The sequence below is a fragment of the Rhipicephalus sanguineus genome, chromosome 4, assembly GCF_013339695.2.
Source record: "Rhipicephalus sanguineus isolate Rsan-2018 chromosome 4, BIME_Rsan_1.4, whole genome shotgun sequence".
Taxonomy (NCBI): domain Eukaryota; kingdom Metazoa; phylum Arthropoda; class Arachnida; order Ixodida; family Ixodidae; genus Rhipicephalus; species Rhipicephalus sanguineus.
This window is the reverse complement of record NC_051179.1, coordinates 114,978,753-114,990,847: the sequence shown is the minus strand read 5'-3', so window position 1 is coordinate 114,990,847 and position 12,095 is coordinate 114,978,753. Positions and strand designations below refer to the sequence as shown.

At 46.3% G+C, this 12,095-nt stretch overlaps 1 non-coding gene across 1 annotated transcript; it reads left to right on the top strand.

The window, feature by feature from the left end:
- The first annotated feature begins 10,712 nt into the window (after positions 1 to 10,712).
- Positions 10,713 to 10,785, top strand: Trnat-ugu (transfer RNA threonine (anticodon UGU)). Its single transcript has one exon. It is a non-coding gene; the product is annotated as a tRNA-Thr (tRNA).
- Positions 10,786 to 12,095: the final 1,310 nt, after the last annotated feature.

Genomic DNA, 12,095 nt, shown 5'->3' with positions numbered 1-12,095 from the left:
CGTCACACGGTCACGTCGGAAGGGACCAATATTGGTGTATATCAAGCTAGCGAAACGGCTGCCAGCGCACCATGAGCGTGGCACGTAAGTCATGCTGCACATGACATGCGTGTCATGATTTTCATGATAACTCGTGTTATTTATGTTCGTCACACGGTCACGTCGCAAGATACCAATTTCGGTGCATATCAATCTAGCGAAACCGCCGCCAGCGCCCCATGAGCGTGGCACGTAGTCATGCTGTACATGACATGCGTGTCATGATTTTCATGATAACTCGTGTTATTTATGTTCGTCACACGGTCACGTCGCAAGAGACCAATTTCGGTGCATATCAAGCTAGCGAAACGGCCGCCAGCGCCCCATGAGCGTGGCACGTAAGTCATGCTGTACATGACATGCGTGTCGTGATTTTCATGTTAACTCGTGTTATTTATGTTCGTCACACAGTCACGTCACAAGATACCAATTTTGGTGTATATCAAGCTAGCGGAACGGCCGCCAGCGCACCATGAGCATAGCATGTAAATCTTGCTGTACATGACATTCGTGTCATGATTTTCATGTTATGACTTGTCATTTATGTTCGTCATACAGTCATGTTACGCCATACCAATTTTGGTGCACATTCGATTAACCAAGCGACCAGGAGAGCACGAAGTCGTAGGCGGCTAGATAGATAGATAGATAGACAGATAGATACGGTCAAAGTCGCAGAAGTTCGCTAAGAAATGCTTCGCATTTAAAAAGTTGACCAAATACCGCGCCGCTTTCGACTTCATCGACCTTTCATGTAGAACTTTGGTTTTAATCCAATCACAAGCCTTTGCATGCACACTTTTTCGCCATTGACACCCAATAGGCTTCTTTAATTACTGCGAGTCTCAGGTTATTGGACGACTGCGAGTGCCAATACTGTCCATAGCGTACAAGCGAAAGAACACACGAAACTCAAAGCGCCGAAATAAATTAAAACGTACCAGCAATCATCAAGTAGCCTTACATGGCGGTGAATTAGCTTAAAATCAGCCGCGGCACCCAGCTACCCGCCGCACTTGCACGTTCTAAACAGCCATATTGTTCGTAAGGGTGGTCCGGACCACTCTTGGGATTTTCTCGTAGCCACGCTGTTTCTGCGCATTTTTTTTGCTTCGTGAATCCACTTACGAGCCTTTTTCAGTGACGTCACCAAATATAGCAACTGCATCACCATCGCTGGCATGCTCCTTGACAGTCGCAGCGCGCTTTACCGCAGCGGCCGATGTGATAACGACGGCTCTTACGATGTTTTTTTCGCTTCGTGAATCGACTTACGCGACAAAATTTCTCTTACGCGACAATTTGCTCGTAAGTGAGCTTTGTGAATTCGGCCCGTGATGCTAACGAACTTCAGCCAAGAATACAGGCACCTCAGCAGGGGCACGACGATCGCATACATTGAACAAATCTTGGCCGTCAGCGATGCGTTTGCCTTTTCAGATTCTGACGAAGCTACAATATCTGAGCCACCCTACAATACCTATACCTGAGCCACCCTTCGAGGTAAACCCAAGTCTTCCCGCTCGCGCACAGCACCAGCTTCGATGCCTTCTGCAGGAATATAAGGACTGTTTCTCGACGTCATCGCGGGTCCGACAAACGACCCTTGCTAAGCACCGCATCATAACAGAAGAAAATGGTCGACCACTCCGTGCGAGTCCCTACCGAGCTGCGACGCGGCAACAGGAGGCCGTTAAGAAACAAGTCGACGAAATGCTACGCGACAACATCATCCAGCCGTCCAAGAGTCCGTGGGCATCTTCCGTAGTGTTAGTGAGGAACAAGGATAGAACCTTACGTTTATGCGTCGATTATCGTCGCCTGACCAAAATAACAAAGAAGGACGTGTGACCTCTCTCACAGAGAGATGACGCCCCGGATCGACTCCACAACACGAAGTACTTTTCGTCGATGGATCTCAAGACCGGCTAATGGCAAATCGAAGTCCACGAGAGAGACCGAGAAAAGACTGCCTTTAAAACACCGGACGGCCTGTTCGAGTTCAATGTCATGCATTTTGCTATTTACTCGGCACCTCCGAATTCCCAACGCGTTATGGATACAGTGCTGGCTGCCTTGAAGTGGCAGACGTGCCTTGTGTACTTGGACGACGTGGTTGTGCTTGCCTCAGACTTCGACGAGCACCTCAGCGCCTTGAAGCTGTACTTCAAGCAATCAAGACCTCCGGACTCACCCTGATGTCAGAAAAGTGCCGCTTTGCGTACGAGAAGCTCTTGTTCTTGGGCCTCGTCATTAGGAAGTCTGGAGTTCGCCCCGACCTGCGGAAAACAGCTGCCATCACTGCCTTCCCGCCGCCCTCAGACAAGAAGGCCATACGCCGATTCTTCGGCTTGTGCGCCTATTACAGACGCTTCGTCAAGAAATTTTCGCAGATCGCTGAGCCACTAACTCAGCTCCCCACGACCGACGTGGAATTCAAGTGGGGAACGGCACAAGTCGAGGCATTTGAAGAACTGAAACAGCCCCTGCAGACACCTCGGATACTGGCGCATTTCGACGAATACGCCGATACAGAAATCCACGGTGACTCAAGCAGCGTCGGACCGGCGCCGTCCTTGTAAAGCGGAGTCATGCACTGGAAAGGGTTATCAGTTATGCTAGCCGGTCGCTATCCAAGGCGGAAGCCAACTATTCTAGAACAGAAAAGGAGTGCCTTGCCATCATCTGGGCTACATCCACGTCTTGCCCCTACATCTACGGCAGGCCTTTCATAGTTGTGAGCGACCACCACGCCTTGTGTAGGCTAGCTAACTTGAAAGACCCTTCAGGTCGCCTCGCACGGTGGAGCCTAAGACTTCAAGAATTCGACATTACCGTCGTTTACAAGTTCGGAAGAAAACACTTCGACGCCGACTGCCTATCTCGTGCCCCCGTCGACTCACCACCGCAGGATGACCAGGATGATGACTCCTTCTGGGGGACCATAAGCGCCGACGACTTCGCTGAACGACAGCGAGCCGACGCGGAAGTCTGGGGCCTCGTGGAATACCTCGAAGGCCGGACCGCCGTTGTTCCGAAATATTCAGGTGAGGATTGGCATCATTTTTCTTGAAAAGGACGTCCTCCTAAAGAAGAACTTCTCTCCGGCCCGGGCCAACTACCTTATCGTTGTACCTTCGGCACTGCGACCAAAAGTTCTGCAGGCCCTGCACAACGACCCAACGGCTGGCCACCTCGGCTTTTCCCGCACGCTCGCTAGGATACAAGAAAATTACTACTGGCCACGCCTTACCGCCGACGTCGCCCGCTATGTGAGGGCATGCCGGGACTGTCAGCGACGCAAGACACCACCGACAAGGCCAGCGGGACTTCTGCAGCCCATCGAATCACCTCGCCGACAAATTCCAGCTAATAGGTTTGGACTTACTGGGGCCGTTCCCGACGTCGACTGTTTGAAACAAATGGATCGTCGTAGCTACCAACTACCTCACCAGCTACGCCGAAACAAGGGCCCTGCACAAAGGCAGTGCCGCGGAGATAGCCAAGTTTTTCGTTGAGAACATCGTCCTGCGTCATGGTGCCTCACAAGTGCTCATCACCGATAGAGGTACGGCCTTTATTGCTGACCTTACACAGGCGATCTTGAAATGCAGCTAAACAAGCCACCGTCGGACCACAGCCTACCACGCACAGACCAATGGCCTCACCGAGCGTCTAAATAAGGTCATCGCCGACATGCTGGCCATGTACGTCGACGTCGAACACAAGACGTGGGATGCCACACTTCCGTACGTGAGCTTCGCATAAAGCACGGCCGTGGAAAGAACGACGCAGATGACGCAATACAAGTTTGAATACGGAAATAAACCCGGCAACGTCGCTCGACGCCATGCTACCCAACGTCACCGACAAAGAAATCCTCGACGTGATTGTGTACATTCAGCGCGCCGAAGAAGCCCGACAACTCACCCGCCTGCGCATCAAGAATCAGCAGACGACCGACAGCAGCCGTTGCAATCTTCGAGGACGCTTCATGGAATACCAGCCCGGCGACCGTGTTTGGGTCTGGACGCCGATACGCCGACGTGGGCTTAGTGAAAAACTTCTTCGGCGATACTTCGGGCCATACTAGGGATGGTCGATTAAAATTTTTAATTGATTAATCGTTAATTGTTCGTCGATATATCCTTTCATCGATTAATTGCTTTCTATGTGATGTTTTAATCGATTAATCGATTAACCGACATTTCTGATGGGTGCTTTAAAAAAGATATCTCATTGTTTGAGAGGTATTGTTTGTGTTTGATCTCGGTCGAAGTCTTTCTATCAGACGCGCTAGAGACCACATGTGCGCATTTGCGCCTTCGTGAGAATTCGCACTTTCGCCCAATGGTTACAGAGAGCCCGTCGTCTTTGGGTGATGTCACGGATTCAAGGATCTGTGTCCATCATCTATGGACGATTCGGCCGCAGGTCGTATTCCCTCGAAGCTTGCCTCCTCGAGCTCACCGAAATCGGAGGCGTTGTCGGCTACCACACTGGTCGAAAAGACGCACCGGAAACATGCAGCGTGGAGAAATCCCGCGAAAGGCAAAGCAGAGACGAGGAGGAAGAGGAAGTAAATAAGACGCTCGCACTCGTAGGGACGCCATCTTTCCTCCGTTTGTACGTTAGATATAGTGGAAGCCCTCGATAATACTATAATTGCAGACTGACGTGATCTCTTTTTTGAGGTCACCCATGCGAGATTATACAGCAGCATACTGACCTCAAACAGACAACTTATTAAATGCGAAGCATTTCTTAGCGAACTTCTACGACTTTGAGCGTATCTATCTATCTATCTGTCTATCTATCTATCTGTCTAGCCGCCTACGACTTTGTGCTCTCCTGGCCGTTTTGTTCATGGGGTGTATACCAAAATTGGTATGCCATAAGATGACTGTATGACGAACATAAATGACTGGTCATAACATGAAAATCATGACATGCCTGTCATGTACAGCATGATTTACATGCCGCAGTCTTGGTGCTCTTGCGGCCGTTTCGTTAATTTGATATATACCAAAACTGGCATGGCTTGAAAAGAGTGTATGGTGAACATGAATAACAGAAGTTTATATGAAAATCATGACACGCATGTCATGCGCAGCATAACTCACGTGCCACGCTCATGGTGCGCTGGCGGACGTTTCGCTAGCTTGATATACACCAAAATTGGTATTGCGCGACCTCACTGTGCGACGAACATAAATAGCAGGAGTTAAAATGAAAATCATGACACGCATGTCATCTATAACATGACTTACGTGCCCCGCTCATGGTGCGCTCGCGGACGTTTCGCTAGCTTGATATACACCAAAAGTGGTATTGCGCAACCTCACTGTGCGAAGAACATAAATAGCAGGAGTTAAAATGAAAATCATGACACGCATGTCATGTATAACATGACTTACGTGCCCCGCTCATGGTGCGCTCGCGGACGTTTCGCTAGCTTGATATACACCAAAATTGGCATTGCGCGACCTCACTGTGTGACGAACATAAATAGCAGGAGTTAATATGAAAATCATGAAACGCATGTCATGTATAACATGACTTACGTGCCACGCTCATGGTGCGCTGGTGGACGTTTCGCTAGCTTGATACACACCAAAAGTGGTAATGCGCGAAGAGTCGACTGTCTGACGACCATATATAACAGGATTTAATATGACAATCATGACGCGCATGTCATGTAGGGCATGATTAAACGTCACGCTCATGGTGCGCTCGCGGCCGTTTTGTTAGCTGGATATATACCAAAATCAGTGTGGCATGAACTGAGGGCGTGTCGAATATAAATTGTAGATCACGAATCGTATATATGTACCAGAACGCACGTTTCATTAGCATGGCATATACCAGATTGTACATGCATGCATTCATGGCAAACTTGCGATATATAGTAAACTAGATGTCACGACATGAATGACTGCGTTTGCCTCAATGACAAAGAAGACGATATGTGCAGCTCTTTGCTTGCTGCTTCGCATTACTTCGATTCCCACATTGCGTGATATCTGCCGTCTTCATTATTATTATTATTATTATTATTATTATTATTATTATTATTATTATTATTATTATTATTATTATTATTATTATTATTATTATTATTATTATTATAGTCCCGCACCATGGCTCCCAGTCGGGACGCATGCTTGCTATGCTCCTGCCCGTTTTTCGGTAAGCAGCAGTTTTTCCGCTGTGAAAATTGCTCTAAACGTGTTCATGCGAAGTGTGTAACCTGGCCTGATGAAGAGCTGCAACTCCTGATGTCTGGATCGCGCTCGTTTTGCTGCAGTTTATGTGATCTGAGCCGTGCTGCTGGTAAGCCTAGCGAAGACAACTCGGCGGCGTGCATCGATGAGCATTGCAGCTCTCAAACCGGTTCCCTCTCCACGTGCACCCCTCCGGATGGCGATCTCGCCGGGCTGCGCCGCCTTCTCCTCGACGCTTTGGAGGGAATCTCGTTCCTCAGCGACGAGGTATCCCAACTACGCGAAGACAACGAGCGCCTCCGTAAGGATCACTCCGGCGGTGTTGAACAACAAGCCCGCGTGGTCGCCTCCCTTCGTGCAGAGGTCCGCTTCCTGCGTGAGGAGCTGACGCGCCGCACGGCCGGAGTGGCAGTGAAGGAACCTGTGATCCCCCCAGCGCATGTGATCGTTGAGCGATCAGTGACTTCCGAGCAAGCTGCCTGCTCTGAACCACCTCTCTCCAAAACTCTTTCATCTTCGAATTCGCCGCCAGCTGACGTAGACACGTCCGAGCGTGGCAGTGTGATGCCTGCGACAGCCTCTTATGCAGCGGTGACTGAGGGGGAAAGAAAGAAGAAACCCGCCTCTTTTGGAGCTATGACAACATCGAATATATCTGTAGCTCAACGGCCACAACGGCCACAACGGCCAAAGGCCATTTTTGTTACGAAGCTGAGCCCGGACACCGCTGTTGCTGACATCAAAAAACATATTGCTTCATTCGATCTGTCTCCCATCTCCTGCCGGCGACTTCAAACCAAATTTCAGTCCTATTCTTCGTTCTACATCGAAGTCGACAAGGAAACACTACAACGCCTGAATGACCCTTCGATGTGGCCCCTCGGATGCCTCTTCAAGCCATTTCGTGGGGAGCTGCGCGATGACATGCTTCATCCCTCTGAGCAAGTGACTGGAATCGAAAGTGCCGTGTAACGTAGACATATTCTACCAAAATGCTCGTGGTCTACGTACCAAGACACGAGAGTTTTTCTCTAATGTTCTTTCGTCTTCTTTTCCTGTTATTGCTATTTCTGAAACCTGGCTAGGCGCTGAAATTCCCTCATCTGACTTTCTTCCCCCGACCTACACCACCTTCCGCAGTGACCGAGATTTCAGTGAAACCAAGCAGAAAGGCGGTGGCGTACTGATTGCCATTGACAATTCACTGAAATCCGTTAGACGGAAAGACCTAGAAACTATCGAAGAATCCATTTGGCTAGAAACCAACCTTGAGCGCAGTGAAAAATTGTTGATTGGATGTTTCTATCTACCGCCCAGCATGTCCCCTGCCTCGTTTCATGATGTCATGTCTTCCATTGAAGTTGTGGTATCTTCTCATAGTGGGCACAGAATTATTGTTCTTGGGGATTTCAATGCACCTGGAATTGACTGGAGCACGCTTACTTTTTCTCATTACAATAATTTCATAGAGAAAAAGTGCAGCCTGCTCTTGGACTTTCTGGCGTTTAATTCCCTACTGCAACATAACTCAGTCGTCAATTCCAGTGGCAACGTCTTAGACCTGTGTGTGTCAAACGATCAACCCCTTGAAGTTTCCCGCTCCGGCATCTCTCTTGTACGTCCGGACAAATTCCACCCACCACTTAACGTAAGATTATCCGCATCAGCCGAAACAACGAGCTTCAGCAGTTGCGTAAACAAATCTCCGAGATTTGCCTTCAAGCGAGGTGATTACACGGGCCTCTATCATCACTTGTCTACCGTTGAGTGGTCACAGGTTACTGACAAACCAAATGTTGATGAGCAGGTTGATCGGTTTACGGAGCTTGTACTGAGCAGCATGCGTAATTTTATTCCCCAATATACACCTAAAGAACGTAAATATCCCCACTGGTTCTCATCTGAACTTATCAGTGCACTGAAGCATAAAGATCACGTACACAGGAAATCTAAATGTTCTCCATCCAGCCAGTGGAAGGAAGAGTTCAGCTTCCTTCGAACTCTCTCTAAACGCCTATATAAACGGGATCATAGTTCGTATATAGAATTCTTAGAAAAAAGTTTTGGAAGTATGTACGTAAACGGTCCAGCAAAAGCGGAGAGTCCTTCAGACTACTGGACTCAAATGGGGTAGAAGTGCATGCCGTCGCTGACTGTTTTGCCACGCATTTCTCATCCGTTTATAAGGCCTCAGACTCTAGCACTGATATCAGACAACAGCCCAAGGCGGTTAGCTCATCCAGTGCTTTGTCGCTGGATGAAAATCTTATCTGCGAATGCATTAAGCGCTTAAAACCATCCTTATCATGTGGGCCAGATGGCATCCCCTCCGCCATACTAAAAGCTTATGGTAGTATATTTTTCCCAGTAGTAACTACGATATTTAATAACTGCCTGGACACTTCCACATTTCCAAGCATGTGGAAAACTGCTCGTGTTTTTCCAGTATTTAAGTCGGGCTCTAAAACAGATGCTTCTAATTATCGCCCGATTTCTCTACTATGTGCCACATAAAAGATCTTCGAGCTGGCTCTTCACGACATATTGTCTTTTAGTGTGAAAAACTCATTGATTCCTAATCAACATGGTTTTCTCGCTGGCCGCTCAACTACCACAAATCTTGCTAGTTTCATGACGCAGATCTCCACACCTATTTCTCAGAGAGGACAGGTTGACGTAATTTACTGTGATTTGAGCAAGGCTTTTGACGTAGTCAGCCACACGCTGATTATGGTTAAACTTGCGCACTTTGATGTTGACTTGTCAGTTGTGAATCTCCTGCAGAGCTATCTGCTCAATAGATATTGTTATGTTGCCGTAAATGGCCAAACGTCTTCTTTGTATAAAGTGACTAGTGGGGTCCCTCAAGGGTCAGTATTAGGCCCACTCCTATTTTTAATTTACGTTAATGATGTTTCTTTTGCCATTCGTAATTCTTCTTTCCTCTTGTATGCCGATGACATCAAGATTTTTAAGGAAATTCATTCAGTTAACGACTGTCGCTTGCTGCAGTCAGACTTCCGCTCTTTTTCCGAATGGTGCGACGGTAATAACCTTTCTCTGAATACCTCGAAGACAAAATTCATGTCTATCGTCATTTCAATACTCTGTCAATTCTGTGCCGTTATGCAAGGTTTATGAAATCAGTGATCTTGGTGTTGTTGTTGACAGCGCGTTAAACTTTTCTTCTCACGTTAAGCGTGCTGCTATGCGGGGCCTTCGTTCTCTCGGATGTGTTTGTAGAATATCTCGAGAATTCAGGTCTCCCATGGCCCTACACAAATTGTACACGGCAATATGTCTTCCGCAACTTGAGTATGCGTCCGTGATATGGAATGGCATTGCTCAATCCAGCGGTAACACCATTGAACGAGTCCAGAAAAAATTCCTCAGCATATATAACCATCGCTTTGCTAAAAATGACTCTGGATCTCGTTCAAGTACTGCTGAATTATTATCACTGCCATCACTTCACTGCCGACGAAATCCCTCTGATCTCTTATTTCTTTACAAGCTAGTCCACGGTATCATATCCTGCCCTGTACTTCTCAATTGTGTAAATTTTCGAATTCCGCGTAAGTTAACCAGAGAGAACAGACCGTTTCATGTACCCGCCTGCTTCTTCCAACACTCTACCGTTCACAGAATACAAAGTCTCTATAATGTTAATTTTCTTGATCTTGACGTTTTTCATAGCCCACAATCATTGTTTTTATCCGAGCTTTGCACTGTTTTGACATAGTGTGGCACAATGTACAAAGTCTTCCCTTCTCAGTCTTTCCACATAGTTGTATATATGCAATCTAATTTTTATGCCCCGTCAATATTTCTCGTGTTGTCTTATTTTACTCCTCCCCTTTTGTGTTCATTTCTCTTTGTCTACGTGTTTTTGCTCTTTTTATTTCTGAAAACTGTCTGTATTGTATTGTTTATTTTTATTGTTTTTTTTTGCGTGCGCCAGCACAAAGAGCTTACGGTTGTTCCTGGGCACGTTAAATAAATCATTGATTGATTGATTATTATTATTATTATTATTATTATTATTATTATTATTATTATTATTATTATTATTATTATTATTATTATTATTATTATCTGGTGTCTTACGTCCCAAAACCATGACATGATTACGACAGACGCCGTTTTAATTAGAAGGCTCCGCAAACTTCGACCACCTGGGGTTCGTAAATGTGCACTTAAATCTAAGTACACGCCCCTCAAGCATTTTCGCTTCCACCGAAAAAGCGGCCGCCGCAGTCAGAATTCGCGACCTTCGCGTCAGCAGTCGAGCACCGCAAACACTAGACGACCGAGGAGCCCTAACAGTGAGCGTGTATAATGTATCCGACATTTGAACATAAAAACAAAAAAGAACTTTAAGGCCTCGTTTTTCTTTGTTAAGCACAAAGAAAAACATATATACCCCATAAAGTGGGTCGAGGGATGACCGCCGCTGTAGCTCCGTTGGTAGAGCATCGGACGTGTTATTCGAAGGTCGCAGGTTCGGTTCCTGCCAGCGGCAAGTTGCCTTTTCGTCCACTTTACTTTCTTCACACTTACATCATAATTATTACAAATAACATCCCCGATACTTTCCTTGCCTTTTTTGTCTGTTAGTTCTCATTATAACACATTTTATTGCGCGACTGTCGTCCTTTCGTGGAACAGCAGAAGACGGGGGTCTCTATAGACTGGCTGACCTGGGAGTGCAAGCATTAGTTGAAAGCTGCATTTCCCTAGGGTCTGTTAGACTATTTTCATAATGCGCGTGCGCGCTTATTTGCGCTGCATATTCGCCGAACTAAAGGCGGCACCTGCTGTGAATTACGTGGAGACGAGGTTGTAGTTGCACGTGCTGGGGTTTGTCTATTATGCGTGTTTATGTCAAGAGAGCTGCTGAGTGTACATTTTCCGCGTCATAGCGCAAGCAAACTGCGCTTGAACACGCTGTTTGCGGAAGTGACTAGCTGCTATGGACTGGGCTAACTGCATCGCAGAAAACCTAGCTTTACAATCATGGAAAGGGTGTATATACGATATGAGGCGGACATTTTGGCTAGTTGGTATATAGTATAATGAAAATATTATTAGCTTCCTTGACCCCTTTGTCTTAATATATATATATATATATATATATATATATATATATATATATATATATATATATATATATATATATATATATATATATATATATATATATATATATATATATACACACACACACACGGATCACTTCTTTCTGTCACCATGCTCTCATACTTCATCTCTATTTTTCCCCGGTTGTCTTTTAATATATTTTCTCTCTTTCATTCATTGGTAAACAATAATATTTTATTTGCTCAGGAGTAAATATAAAGGCAATAAGAACCAGTCAAGAAGTGAACAACGCATATTACAATGTGGCACCTCTTGAACTACTGTATTGTGCAGTTAAACAAGAAAAAATCAGCAAATAAAACCTCAGAGTTACATAATAATAATTCGTATGGTTCTACGTCCCAAAACCACGATATGATTATTGAGGGATGCCGAAATTGAGGGCTCCGGAAATATCGACAATCTGGTGTTCTTTAACGAGCACTGCATTGCAAAGTACACGGGCCTCTACCAGGGGCGTAGCCAGAAATTTATTTCGGGGGGTGGGGAGGGGGCACCTCCTTGATCTGAAATGGGGGTCGGGCAGGCAGATGTGACCAAGTGTCATTTTGGGCTCTATATGCTATGACAAAACAAAACAAAAAAAAAAAATTCGGAGGGGGCATGGTCGCGGTGTATGTGCAAATATGCGCTGTAGTGAAAAAGAGCAGCTGCGCTCGACTTCTGCGTCTC